The sequence below is a fragment of the Helianthus annuus genome, chromosome 9, assembly GCF_002127325.2.
Source record: "Helianthus annuus cultivar XRQ/B chromosome 9, HanXRQr2.0-SUNRISE, whole genome shotgun sequence".
Taxonomy (NCBI): Eukaryota; Viridiplantae; Streptophyta; class Magnoliopsida; order Asterales; family Asteraceae; genus Helianthus; species Helianthus annuus.
The window spans coordinates 110,608,909-110,622,946 of NC_035441.2; the positions used below are offsets into that span (position 1 = coordinate 110,608,909).

At 35.6% G+C, this 14,038-nt stretch overlaps 1 pseudogene; it reads right to left on the minus strand.

Moving 5' to 3' along the window:
- Positions 1 to 7,633: 7,633 nt before the first annotated feature.
- LOC110903937 lies at positions 7,634 to 9,157 on the minus strand (annotated as a pseudogene).
- Between the last annotated feature and the right edge of the window lie 4,881 nt (positions 9,158 to 14,038).

Consider the following 14,038-nt stretch of genomic DNA (forward strand, 5'->3'; position numbering starts at 1 on the left):
TGGAAATCTAACAAACAGACCCACGTATAGACTTTGCTCAGATCCAATGGTGAGCTGAAGCACATATCAAGTGAACAAGCACTTGGCCTGGGTGAAAAAGATCTTCAAGATCTCCTTGCGCTTCCACTGTGCAGGGATGAGGATGATACAAGTTCCATTGAATTTGAATTACAATTCAAAGGACAAGTCATGGAATATTTGATGAGAAAATAAAAATCCAAGAATAATGAAGAGTTTTGGCATCATTTGTTCCAGGGGGAGATTGTTAGGATTGAACCCTTCCAAAGGAACAGTTGATAAAGCCAAAACTTGATCAAATCAGTGGATTCAGAATAAGCAGATGTTTGTAATTGATCTTTCCCCTTGACAATGGCTCTAACATATGATGAATTCAACTACTGCCCTTCCTAACTGTTGCTGACCCAAAAGACTGATGAAGACTAAGTGCTGATGCTCAATCAACTCTTATGTCTCAAGTACTCCTGAAGACTAAAGCACTGCTGGAGCCTAAGCAGTGGAATGAAGGATCAGTTGTTTTGTTTATGCTTTGTATTTTGTTATCAGTTGTTTGTAATCAGTGGTTGTAATAGGTTAGTAGTTTGAGTTTGTTAGGAGGTTAGATGTCACTATCATGGTGACGTCAGCAAAGATGCCACAGTGGTTTGCTTTGTACTATAAATAAAACAGTACCCTGTACTATTCTATTAGCTCTTTCTTCACAAGTCATTCTGTACGAACAAACTAGTGTGAGCTCAGGCTGAGGGGGAAATTGTATTACATGCATGCATTGTAGTTGAATCATTATAATAAATATAATCATTTGATTTCATGTTAAACATGTGTGTTGACAACAATTCTTCCGTTTGATTGTGTTGAAAGTTTATTCCATTTAATTCCGCTGCAAATTTGTTTATCATTCATCTTCACTTTAGTTAAACATACACAATCATAAGAAACTTAGATCCTAACAGAAAAACTACATATGATTGAGACAGAGAGAGAGTCATATTCAATAAGAAATATCAAGTGCTGACACATCTAACGGTATAAGTTTGCTTCGGTTGACCAAGACTTGGATTCAAACTGCTCATAACATTGTTTATAGATGCACAAGTCAAAAGACACTAAAACAATTTAAAAACAAGGAAACAAACAAAGAAATTTGCCTCATTGAAATAATCTGAAGTAGCATACAAATCCAACGTAGCATACAATTCTGAAGTAGATAGTGCTAAATGCCGGTCACCCAAGTTTTGTTGAGGTTGTTTTTGGGTGGTCCATTCATCATTAGTTTAAGCTCAAAAAAACATCCAACTTAAACAAAATTCCTTGTTTAATAAGCTACGTGTCCCAAATATTTATAAGCCAACAGTGTTGATTTACAGGTATATGAATTTCTGTTTCTTTATTGTACTGAATTGACCAGAACTACGAGGGCTCCCATCAACGCAAGTAACAGAATCACCAAGATTCTTTAATCTTTAATCTCATCAATTTGTGTGTTCATCGTCTGCCATTTTAGGGTTGAAGCATTGAAGATGGTGGTGGGTTGAGAGTTGCAGAGAATAAAAAGGGGTGAAGACTATTTCGTATTGCAGTTTCGGTCCCTGAAGGGCTTTATGGCCTGTTAACCAAAATCCTAATCTAATGGACGTTAGTGAGACGGACTTGGTTGATTGCAATCGACGACCACAGGGACCTGATTGTTCATTTTTTTTTCAAATGATGGAAGAAAGTGTGATTGGGTGTAAATTCCAGGGACTGAAATCGTACTTTACTCTATAATATAATAATGTTTCTAGGAAAAATTATTTAAAGGCTATTTGAAAAAAAAACAAAAAAGAATTTTTAAAATATTTTATTTATTATTCAATATAGGTCTTTTTAATATATATATATATATATATATATATATATATGTATATAGGGTTAGGATCATGTGAGAAGAAGTAGGCTATTTGAGAAACTTGAGAAGAAATCTGGACCACACATTTTCCCTAAGCTTTTCGTAATATACACATATGTATAGTGTAAAATTGACTATATACATATATGTATATTGAATTATACACATATGTATATAGTCAATCGTAATCTATACATATGTGTATATTACGAAAAGCTTAGAAAAATGTGTGGTCCAGATTTCTTCTCAAGTTTCTCAAATAGGGTGCTCTTCTCTTAGGATCCCTACCCTATGTATATATATATATATATATATATATATATATATAGGATAAGGATCATGTGAGAAGTAGTAGGCTATTTGAGAAACTTGAGAAGCATTCTGTACCACTCATTTTCCCTAAGCAAAAAAATGCAAAAAAAATGTAAAAAAAATGCAATTTTTTTTTTTTGGAAAAATCGCAGCTTTTCTTTAAGGATTTAAGTTTTTATTTTATTTTTTTAAAATTTTATTTTGGGATTTATACACAAGTGTATATTGTTAATTTTTTAACTATACATATATGTATATTGTCAATTATACATATATGTATATACATGTTTAAAATTGAAAAATAAGTGTTATTTAGGGTTTAGCATTAGTATTTAGGGTTTGGCATTAGGGTTTAGGGTTTAGCTTTATGGTTTAGCATTAGGGTGTAGTAATAGTATTTAGGGTTTAGCATTAGGGTTTAGCTTTTGGGTTTAACATTAGAGTTTAGCTTTAACTTTTGGGTTTAGCTTTATCTTTAGGGTTTGCATTAGGGTTTAGCATTAATGGTTTAGCTTTAGGGTTTAGTTTTAGCTTTAGGGTTTAGCATTAGGGTTTAGCTTTAGGGTTTAGAATTAAGGTTTAGCTTTAGGGTTTAGCATTAGGGTTTAGAATTAGGGTTTAGCTTTAGGGTTTAGGGTTTAGCATTAAGGTTTAGCTTTAGTGTTTATGGTATAAGGTTTAAGATTTATAACACATATTTTTTCAATTTTAAACATGTATATACATATATGTATAATTGACACTATACATATATGTATAGTTAAAAGATTAACAATATACACATGTGTATAAATCCTAATTTTTTTAAAAAAAATAAATAAAAAATTTATTCCTTCAAGAAAAGCTGTGATTTTTCCAAAAAAAAAAAAATTGCATTTTTTTCACCTTTTTTTGCATTTTTTGCTTAGGGAAAATGTTTGGTCCAAATTGCTTCTCACGTTTCTCAAATAGGGTTGACTTCTCTTAGGATCCCTACCATATATATATATATATATATATATATATATATATATATATATATATATGTAGAGGATCATGTACATTAATCCAGAAGTGTAAGAAGTGTATTATAACACTATATATAACAATATATAACACCATATAACACCATATAACTCTATGTAACACTATATAACACTATATAACAAATATAACACTACATTTTGTCTGATAGCATGTCTATGATAGATGTATAGTGTTATATATTGTTATATAGTGTTATATAGTGTTACATACTGTTATATGATGTTATATGGTGTTACATAGTGTTATACGGTGTTTATATGGTGTTATATAATGTTATATATAATGTTATAATACACTTCCCACATTTCTCACACTTCTGAATTAATGTACACTATCCCTACCATATATATATATATATATATATATATATATATATATATATATATATATATATATATATATATATACAGAGAGAGAGAGAGAAGAAGGTTAACGTACATTACGGCTTAACGTACATCACGTACGACAGGTAATTACGAACGTTCATTTTAAAATCACGTACGTTATAACTCAAAAATCCAAAATCACGCATGTTGAAACACAATAATCACGCATATTGAAAACATTAATTACGCATGTTATAGAACAAATCACGCACGTTGTTTTACGTGAAGTACGTTAAGCCGTAATGTACGATATACTTTATATATATATATATATATATATATGTATATATATATATATATATGTATGTATAATTCCCTTGCGTGTTGCGGCGGAAACACATCGGAATTTTTGTTGATTCACACAATAATTTCAAAATAATTATAAAGATGATTGGTGTATCTGAATGAGAACTGAAAATATCTATAGAAGAAGGGTTTTTCGAAACTACATGGTTTATAATCTATTATAATATACTACAGTTTGTATTCTATTTATAATATACGACATTTGTTTTTTTATTTTCATATCTACATTTATTAATTATTGTTTGTTACATGTATAATGTTGTCGGTCGGAATGATTTGATAAAATATGGGGGAGTTCCATGGGAAAGATGGGCATTTTCAACTTGTCGACGAACCAAGGAAAGACTTTGCTTGCATAAAGATCGTGTTTATCAAAATCATCTTCGCATAATATTGTTTTTTTTATATTCAGTATTGTGTGTTTATTTGTTGGTTGAAGTATTTGAACATTATCATTAGTTTTTTGTTTCATAAGTCATTAGTATGATTTTAACATTGTGCTATATGTTGAAAAACCCATGTTTAATTATATCAAAACTTTAAAATTCGTTTATAGATAACTTATTGTATTATTTTAAATACGATGTTACTCGTAAAATTAGAATATAAAAAACTTTCTCGAGCCCAGGAAGTAGTCCCGGGTGATAACCTAGGAATTTGATCGGTATCGATTCAATTCAACCGAAAAAGAAAACTCCAAAAAATAAAGTCGTGCTATGCTCAAAAGAATGGCGTACGTGTTTTACATCAAACGAAAACCATAAAAACGAATATAGGTAACGGTTCCGATAGTAATAATACTAGTACCGATGTTGTTTGATCGGAATCTCGTGGAATTGATATTGTTGGGACTGATGTGCGCAAGGTTGTATGAGCACTTAATTAAATTTTCAATCTTGTTATGGTTAATAAACATCAAGCAAGTTTGATGATATCTATCTTTAAAGCCATGAGTGGATAAGTTTTTTTGGGTCACTTGGGGGGAAACAAACCCTTATGAGTAGTTAACTAAAAAGAGGTATGTATCATTGCAAAAAGAGTTATGTATCATTTTTACTTCTGCAGAAAATCTTTAAAATATTCCTCTTCATGCTAGGTTTTTATTTTTTTTATCAACCCAAAAATCAAGGAAATCTTGTATCTCATCTTAGACAAAGACCATTCCTCTATATTGAAAAAAACAATTTGATAATAGTATGATTAACTCCGTCCCATGTTACATCGCAAAAATCTACATTTATGATGACTATATAGATGAGAATCTTTGTATAAGTTTGATGCCATATTCGATTTTCAAAAAGAAAAAAATAGGTGTCTTTGATTATCTTCCTCTCCAACTTCTCATCTATCTCACTAATCGCACTATGCAACACACAAAAGGTATCATATAGGATGTTTTAGTCCAACTCAACAACATAACTATTCATACGGACTCCACTCTCCTTAATGTGACAACCCTCATCCTTGGGCGACCATTCATAGCCACTGCTCGTGCCTTGCTACGGAAGAACAAAATACAAATTTCATTACAACTCGGGGATGAAGAACTCATAATAAAAATAAAGAGAAGTATGTAGTACCTAGAGCCATGTGACGATCCCCCCAACTTTTCAAAGGATCCTTTCCACATCAAGGATCTAAATGAAGAGCAAGAAAACAATGAGGAAGAGGTGGCTAATGTAAAAGAAGAATAGTCTCAAGCCTTATACATAACTAAAGATTGAATACTTAATAATGACCCGACAAACGGGACGGTGTGCTAATCCTATTGCGCTATACATGTTAAGGGAGGCTTTTTAAAGTTAACAATAGATAGCATGACATAAGATTGTCGATTTAGCATAACAAGTAAGCATGTTAAAGGATTGAGTGTTTGCATAAGATTGATTGTATGTGTGTGGTTGTGTATTTAATATGGATACCTGTTGCAACCCAAATAGTGGTTAAAGCGTAAAATGGGTCAAGTATGAACTCACGGTTTGCGGAGATATTCCACAAAAGCGAGTGAGCGCTTTTGAAGGATGGAACACCGAAGTTATCCTAAAAAGGTAAACAAAGGTGTAGAGTATTTTGGATTTGAAGATTGGGATGCAAACGAAAGTTACAAGTATGGAATTACCTAAAAATATATCCCGTCTTAAACACTTATTCGGACACTATTATTTATTTGTGTTTTTCATGAGACCTTAAAGTCATGACCTGGTCAAAGACGTTGGTTACCTTCTCCACATCCGACGTACCTGAACCAGTGTTCCGAATGATTATGAAGCGATGTGACTTCTCAGTCACATTTAATGCTTCAAAGGGCATCAGAGATACATGCAGGTTAAGGATACGATGGACGGCTGGTTCGCTTGAGAAAGAAGCATGCATTAAATGAGAAAGATCTCAATATATCTTACAGAGGGAACAACCCCTTGAACATTACGCAGACATTCCTGTTGTCCGGTAAAGAATCCGATGGTCCATAGTAGGGATGACCCACCTCAACATAAGGGCTTCCTTGTTATAGGTAAAGGATGAGATCAAAGGAGAGGTAAGTTATCAAAAGCCTACACAATAGAAACACTGAGATTTCACTCTCAAGCGTTGAATTCGAACATTCAATCTCAGAATCCAAACCAATATTCCGACCAATTTATTACACTAATTCATTACTCATATTCCAAGCCCAAGACTTATTCTCAAACCGAAGCTTGGTCACAGATCCCCCCACGGGTCCTTCGTAACGAGGCTAACAATGTTCTTTTTTGTAGATTTGCTCCGGTAGTGCGGTGAACATTAATGGATCTCCGTCAACGGACACGTCTTCTGTTTTTCTAGGATTCAACAAGGGATATGAATTAACCGACAAAAAAAAAAAAATAAAGAAAATTAACGTCCCTAACCCAAAAGATCATTTATTGTAGCAAAAATTGGCAAAAAGAAATTAAATCAGTAAGGATTAAATTTGTAAATTGACCCAAATCATAATGAGTAGGGCTGTAAACGACCGAACGAACACGAACAAGGCCATGTTCGTGTTCGTTCGTTAAGGAAATTAGTATGTTCGCGAACACATACTGAACATAAGTTCGTGTTCGTTCGTTAAGGAAATTCAATTGTTCACGAACAGTTCGTGAACACTGGTCTTGAACACAAACGAACGCAAGCAAATAAAAATAAACGCAAACGAACATTTAACTTGAAAATTAAAAAATGAAAACAGTGTTATCCTTAAACATTATATATATGCAGTTAAATACAACCATCAAATGATAAATCAAAACACAAGAAGTCTACCACACCACCAAACCATGAATAAAGTTTAACTAACTTAGACACAATTATCACCAAAAATGTCTTAGAATGTCCAAATTTTAGCTAACTTAGAAAAAATAGGGTTTCAATTTTTCAATATGTTTAGATAAAAGGTTTATTATTTATTATTTTTTTTAATATAATCAAACAAACATATTACCGAACGTTCATGAACGCAGTCGAACGAACGAGACATGTGTTTGTGTTCGTTCGCTATGCTAACCGAACGAAATTTTTTGTTCGTGTCCGTTCGTTAAGCTAATCGAACGAACATAAACGAACTTCCCGCTGAACGGTTTACGAACCGTTCGCTAAACGTTCAGTTCGTTTATAACCCTAATAATGAGAAAAATATACTTTTACAAAAATAAACTTAGATGCAAATACTTATAACACACCAAACCGAATATATATTGTAGAAATGACACGTAACACGCAATAGCAGACGTTATTCTCATACACGTAACAAGTTCCAATGGACGTAGAGAAAACCAAGTGGATAGACGACCACTTACATGTCTAACACAATAAACACTCATATTAACCAGAGAGACGTTGTCGGTTGCCATGACTCGACCAATCTTTTCAATGCCACTCGAGAAGACCCGCCTTCACTCAGTGCCCTCGCCGCATCCACTTTCCTAGCCTTCGCCATCTCCCTAATGACCTTCCCTTCCTCCGAATCCATCAACTGCCTAACCCGCTTCTCCACCTCTGTGGCCATCACCTTCCGGTCCTCCAACACATTGGTAGAGCCAATTTCATTTCTTCAACCATCATAATTTTATTTAACCTTTGATCCGCATTCAATGGCCACACTATCATAGGCACACGAGCACATGTGGCTTCCAACACTGAATTCCAGCCACAATGTGTCACAAACCCACCAACTGACTCAGTGATTCAGCACTTGCACTTGCGGGACCCATGTATTCAGCACAAAACCCCTTTCTTTCGTACGTTCCAAAATCCCATTTGGCAACAATAAATTCAAATCATCATTGTTTTCAATTGATGGGCTTCGTATCACCCACAAAAACCTATGTCCACTCAGCTCTAACCCCATAGCAATCTCTTTTAACTGATCACTTGAAAACTCCCTCTCACTTCCAAAACACAAGTAATCAACACTCTCTTTAGGTTGACCATCTAGCCACTTCAAACATTCATGCGAACCGTCGCTTCCTTCTGCAAGCAGCGGCCCGACGCAATACAGTGGGGGCGTAGGCTGATCAGGGACACACAACCCGTCTCGAATTGCCTTAATCGGTTTCGGTTCCATCGAATCAAACGTGTTTACAATAATCCCGGATGATTTGAGCATGCAACGTGAGAGTTCAAGATACCCCCTATATGCCTCGGAGTTTCTATCTTGAATCGTGTCCTGCATTTCGGATGATGGTATCGGTGGCAGTCCCGGTTCATAGATGAGTGCATTCATATCTTTAAAACTTACGGGGTAATTCCGATCAAGCGTGGGGAGATAAAGAAGTTCCACCACGCAACACGCCCCGGAAGTAATGAAGAAGTAAACCGGAATGTTGAGGCTTGCAGCTGAAGCCATAGCGGAGGTGCAAAAGACATCAGCAATAATCGTGGTCGGGGATATGGATTGGAGGGCGTTTGCGACGTTGTTGATGCTACGGCGAATAAGATTAGCGACCACGGAACCAAGCATGGAGGGGTGTATTTCTTGGTCGGGAAGAGGAATAACGGGGAGGTGGTGGAATGTGATGGCGGGGATGGGGGCGGAGATGTGACGGACATAGGAGGTGATGGAGCCGGTGTTGAAAGAGTTGGTGAGGGAGAGCACGGTTATAGTGTAGGAAGGATAGTGTTTGATGATGGACTTTCCGAGCTCCACCATTGAAATGAAGTGGCCCATAAGTGGTGGTGGGTACAAAACAATAGTCCCCATTTGTTAATTCGTTGTTATTATTTTTTTGTGGGTGGATGCGTATGAGTTATATACGCAACGTAAATCAAGAAAGAGATAACAACGTCTATGCATGTTTTACTTGTTGAATTGTCATGTGTTTCATGTTGGCAACGTTGTCTATGCATGTCATGTGTTTCATGTTAGTAACACTGAATGTAGGTAAATTAGTTGGTTTATGCGAGATTATATTCACTGATGTCGGCGTCCAAAAAAATTACCATCTTGTTATAAATCAGACATTTTAGGCCCAACCCACTTATGGGTTTTAGGGTTTACACTTGTGTTTATCTATATACTAGGTTTTTACCCGGGATTGCTTCCCAGGCTCGGTAAAGTTATTTAAATTAATTAATTACTATTTGTTTGTAATACGACCACATTACATCAACCATCTAATTCGATTAAACAACGATGTCTTCAAATCACCGGATTAGATCATGAACTCATATTAGAGGACAAACAAAAGCACAACAGGACCATATGAATAATATCTGTGACAACTCGAGTTTCCGAGATTCTACTTTCGCATTTATTGCGCGTTGACTGTTTGATAGTTTACTTAATTGACTTGTTTGCTTTGTATCTATATACGTTGTGTTATGATAAAACGTATTGTGATTATTACATGTTTATGTGCTTGGTGGTATACTAGGGAACTTGTTGAAAGACTTAACTATTTAAACCATAAAATGGCCCGACGAAACAAGAGTTGTTTCGCCATGAACACACCCGACGAAATAGAGCGTTTCGCCATCAACTTACTCGACGAAACAGAAGGTGTTTCGCCATACCTCATACTGACGAAACAAGCTGTTTCGCCAAGCCCAATTACGCCGAAGCCCAGTTCGGGCCCAGTACGGTAATTCGTGTATATTAACGAAACTGGTTCTCTGTTTCACACTTTTAACAAAAACCGAAACCCTAGAGCTCTCCCTTGGTGTGACGGCAGCTTTGTGTTCACCCAGGCTCCCTCTAGCGATCAAACCATCGTCTTTGGTATCTTGGTTAGTTATACGATTGTTAAACCGGCTGCGTAATTCTTTGATTTCTTGTTATATTGATTAAAAGTTTGTTTGATGAATGTTTTGCTGTGATTAACGCTTGGGTTGAGATTCATGTAATTAGGGTTCGATAGTTCGTAGTTAAACTGGGAACCGGATCGAATGTTGTGATTGTATTAACGCATGACTCACTTTTCAGAACTTATGTGTTCCCGATTGATGTTTATTTGGTGTGTCATCAACTGTTATGTATGTTTAAGGATCGATATTATGATTATGTGATGATGTTGAAACTGTCATCGATGAAGTAGGGTGCATGCTAGATATTATGAGCCATGGTGATGATTATGATATACTGATGATGATGATCGATGATGTTGATGACAGCTGTAACAATGATTAGGGTTTCTGTGTGTATCTTTGTAACTGATATGTTGTGCGATGTAACTGCCATGTTCACGAAACGGAACTCACGGCGAAACGGGGGGGGGGGGGGTGTTTCGCCGGGAATATACACGACGAAACGGTGGACAATTCGCCGAAGGGGTCATGACGAAACGAAGGGTATTTCGTCAATGGGTTACACGACGAAACAATCATGTTTCGTCGAAAGGGAAATCAGCACAGTAACTTAGTTTATTTATGCTAAGAGTTAACTTGGTTGGTTAACTGCCGTTAAATGTTGTGCATGAATTGCAAGATTATGAATACGTGCAATGTGCTACTTGGTGATTATTGATGCATTGTCCACTGTGATTGTACTTATATGCAAACTTCGAGAATACAAACTGATTATGTATACGTGCACTTTAGGACTTGACTGATTAACTGTGAGCATATACTTTAGCATACCGAGCAAACCAAGGTGAGTTCACACTCTTACCAAGGCATGGGATTCCCGGGGTAGGGAATGGGATTGGACGATTATCTGTACTTACGTTGTTATTGGGAATTATGGATTACTGACCTCGGTTGGGAAAGGTCACTTACAGCTACTGCTAGACTAGTGATACATGGGGAAGCCCCCACTACTCTTCGCACACATGCCTGTAATGGCCGCGATACTGATACTGATCTTCGCACACACGCCTGGAATGGCCGCGATACTGATACTAAACTTCGCACACATGTCTGGAGGGCCGCGATACAAATAAAACTAGTCTACAGTACATGGTAAATTCCCACTAATCTTCGCAAACACGCCTGGAGGGCCGCGATGTAATTATATACGATACATCGGTTACTAAACAAACAAACAGTTTACGAAATGAACATTATTACTAGACAACCCACTGTGAACTCGCTCAACTAGTTGTTGACTCTCTCTTACATGCCTTGCAGGTCGTTAGGTACACTTGGAGCTTGCACTGGGAGGCGCGGTCGTTGTGGACAAGAATCGTGAATGCTTTGTTAAACATTTATGACATTACATACTTATACTTATGTCGGGTTTACTTTTATGCTTCCGCTAAACGTTGATATTATACTTATGTTTTGAACACCTTTCATATTGGTTTGGTTGAATTACATTTATATATATATTGTTCAATATGATTGGTGGCTTGATCCTGGTCAGTCACGCCTCCAAGCGGTGATACTCCGCGGGTGAATTTTGGGGGTGTGACAATATCATTTCCACTTTTACTTCAATGCACTTACTTGATAGGATGATTTGGGATTTTGAAAAAATCTTTGTTTTTTTACCTCTTTTACAAAATAAGATGTTGACCAAATTTGAAAAAGATGTTGACCAAAAGTCAATAAGATATTGACAAATAGTCAAACAGATGATGATCTTAAACAGATGTTTGGTTTAAGGCCAAACATCTGTTTATGGCCAAACATCTGTTTAAGTCCAAATATCTGATATAGAAGGAGAACATCTATTTAAGGCAAAACATCTGTTTAAGGTGAAACATGTGTTTAAGGTCAAACAACTGTTTAAGTCCAAACATCTGAGATAAAAGACCAAACATCTGTTAAAGGCCAAACAACTGTTTAAGCCTTAACAGATGTTTAACTTGTTAAGATCTACTGTCTTCTCACACAGTTTTCCTCTTCAAAACACTGTTGAACCTAACATGGAAAGTTATTTAAAAACACTGTCTTCAAATCACCGTTTTAACCAAACAGCGGTTTCAACCACAGTTTTAACCCAACAGTGGTTTTAAACCACCATTTTAACCAAACAGCGGTTTCAACCACAATTTTCTGAAAAGTAGTTCCAAACATCTGTGGACATCAATCTGTTGACCAAAGTCAATAGATTTATCAACCACTGTTTTATTTTCAAACATCTGTTCCCAAGAACAGAGCTTTGATCATTTAAACATACATTTGCCAATATTACAAGCTTTTACACTATCAAACCTAAATATTTATAAAAAGTACAAGTGTTAAACAGCATACAAAGTTCATCCATCAGTTGACCCAATTCAACAGATGTATCAACCACTGTTTAATTTTGAAACATCTGTTCTCAATAACAGAGTTTTGATCATTTAAACAGACCTTTGCCAATATTACAAGAATTTACACTCTCAAACATCAATATTCATTTACTTAATTTTAATAACAAACATTATTAATAATTTTAACACAACTAATTATATAAAAAAATACAATTGTCAAAACAGATAATAACATTTAATAAAATACAGGATCCTAATCCCTAATCTATTGGGGAAACAGTAGTTTCGATAAGTAAAGCTCCTTTCGGACCATTATAGTTGTCAACATGTTGGACGTATTTCAGAAGTTCATTGGTCAGATCAACTTCAATCATATACCCCCAGATGCTTGTTATCAGCCACTTGTTGTTTTCAATTATTTTAGTACTTCGGCGTGCATCAACATAATCAACTACACAAGGATTATTGAAAACAAACATCTTCTTCCAGCCTTCTTCTTCATATCTGAGCAAATCAGCAGTTAGCTCAGCAGACTTTCCAATAACAATCAAATGCAACCTCTTTGCAATGGTCAAAAAATGCCCTTGACAAGGATTGATTACAATACTCTTAGGAAAGTGAAGCATTCTGAAAGTCTCACTAACAACATCAAAACAAACGATGTTCCTCTCACCTAGTGGATACCAATAATTTGAAACCATAAAATATATGGTTTTATCAGCATAAACTTCTGTAGACCATGAATAACGACTTGAACTATAATTGTTTACGATACCAGAATTTATTGTTGTCCATGACTCACGACGTCGTGAGTAAACACGAGCAGCAGTTACATTACGGTAACATCTGATGTTCAGCACTTTCAGATCATTGAACTGATCAAAATAAATTCCACCGGTATCAGAGTTTCAATGATGATTGTAATTAAAGTAGTCATCACACAAAACCTTATACTGCCTAATAGTTGGATTCCAAAGAATCAACTGACAGCAAATCCCTTCATTGGAAACTAACAACAACCCATTAAATGAAGATAGAATACGTAAGAAGCTAGAGTGGACATTGTTAGGAAAACTTAAGGTTTTACTACTAACAACATCCAACTTACCACCAACTACGTCGTCAATGACAATTGACGTGTCTTTAAAGGATAATAGTTTCTTTTCTACTGGATCTCCACTTCGGAGAGCATGCATCATCTGAAATGCATGACTTGACAATTCCGAATAAAAATTCTTGGAAAGACATTTGAAATGGCAAATATCTTCTGCAGAGAGCCTTGAGAAAACCTCGTCAACAATCACTTGAAACCCAAATTTTTCCATCCTGCAGAGAGCCTTGTGAAAATCTCATCAACAAAATTTTTGAAGATGATTTAGTAGATAGATGAAAATGGTAATGATCAAAACCTCTGCCAAATGTATTTTATATACCCAACGAAGAAGGCTATG